This window comes from Myotis davidii, unplaced genomic scaffold (assembly GCF_000327345.1).
Source record: "Myotis davidii unplaced genomic scaffold, ASM32734v1 scaffold13488, whole genome shotgun sequence".
Classification (NCBI taxonomy): Eukaryota; Metazoa; Chordata; class Mammalia; order Chiroptera; family Vespertilionidae; genus Myotis; species Myotis davidii.
The window spans coordinates 1-1,585 of NW_006298736.1; the positions used below are offsets into that span (position 1 = coordinate 1).

Genomic DNA, 1,585 nt, shown 5'->3' on the forward strand with positions numbered 1-1,585 from the left:
ATTCATCCAGCAGTCTGTGCAGCGGTATTCGTCAAGCAGTCCGTGCAGCATTATTCGTCCAGAAATCCCTGCAGCATTATTCGTCCAGCATTCCGTGCAGCGGTATTCGGCCAGCAGTCTGTGGAACATTATTCGTCCAGCAGTCCGTGCAGCGGTATGCGTCCAGCAATCCGTGCAGCGGTATTAGTCCAGCAGTCCGTGCAGCGGTATGCGTCCAGCAATCCGTGCAGCGGTATTAGTCCAGCAGTCCGTGCAACGGTATTCGTCCAGCAGTCCGTGCAGCATTATTTGTCCAGCATTCCGTGCAGCGGTATTCTTCCAGCGGTCCGTGAGCAGTATTCGTCCAGCAGTCCGTGCAGCGATATTCGTCCAGCAATCCGTGCAGCGGTATTCGTCCAGCAGTCCGTGCAGCGGTATTCGTCCAGCAGTCCGTGCAGCGGTATTCGTCCAGCAGTCCGTGCAGCGGTATTCGTCCAGCAGTCCGTGCAGCGGTATTCGTCCAGCAGTCCGTGCAGCGGTATTCGTCCAGCAGTCCGTGCAGCGGTATTCGTCCAGCAGTCCGTGCAGCGGTATTCGTCCAGCAGTCCGTGCAGCATTATTCGTCCAGCAGTCCGTCCAGAGGAATTCCTCCAGCAGAAAGGCCGATCTGCCGCCGGGTGTCTGTGCAGAGGAATTGGTCCAGTATGAAGGCTGATATGCCGCCGGGTGTTCGTGCACTGGGGGCGGGGAGGGTCGGGTCTTACTGTGTATTGAGTGACTGGATGGAGTGTTTACTTGAAATTTAGGGCTTGAGCACGATTAAGTAATTGGTTTAGGTACCCGCCACCTCCCCCCGGGAGAGCATAAATATCCATGCTGCAGGCAGCCCCCAAGGCTTTGCCTCTGCATCAGCTCCAGGCTCATGTCCTCCTGCCCCAAGATCTCTGTGATGGAGCCGCACTTTCTCCTGGACCACGACGCGCTGCAGCAGGCTTGGGATTCCGCAGACCGGGCTCCAGAGCGCCATCCTCCGTGGTCCCCGATCTCCCCAGACCAGCTACCTCCTGTCCTCGTGCCGCTGGCACAGTCCTCAAGCCGCCCCAGCGATGACCACCAGCCACTGCTCTCCAGTCCTTGTTGGCAGCTGCCCTCGGTCCTCCTGCGATACCGAGCACTCTTAGCTGAGGCCCAGAGCCCCTCGGAAGAGAGCCCGGTGCAGCCCGGTGCAGGCCTCTTGCCAGGATTCGTGCCGATGCCAGGAGTACCCGCAGGAGCGCCTGAGCCCACAGAGCACACGTTCCGGCAGCTTCCTGTGGCCCTGCGGCCCAACGCCCATGCTGGAGAGGGACCAGTGGACACGGAGGCCTGGGACCACTTGCAGCCTTCAGTGTGCAGCCCAACTCCAGGCCCCAGCGGGTGGCGCCTGCACCTGCTCTGCTCGGGCTGCCTGCAGTGCATCCTTCGTGCTCTCTCCTCTTTGAGCCGCTGGGCTGCTCACTGCTGGGCGACAGTCCTGGACACTTAGGACCCCGAGGCTGTGGCTGCAACCCCCTTGATGGGCCCTGCTCTGTGCGTGATAGGGGGCAGCGCCCCAACCCCCTGATCG

At 60.9% G+C, this 1,585-nt stretch overlaps 1 long non-coding RNA gene across 1 annotated transcript in view; it reads left to right on the forward strand.

Annotated features, from left to right (window-relative positions):
- The first annotated feature begins 375 nt into the window (after positions 1-375).
- Positions 376-1,585, forward strand: part of LOC107184772 — a 2,282-nt gene continuing 1,072 nt past the window's right edge. Inside the window, exon 1 of the long non-coding RNA XR_001515682.1 lies at positions 376-656. This is a non-coding gene — a long non-coding RNA (uncharacterized LOC107184772). The remainder of the gene's footprint in view (positions 657-1,585) is intronic.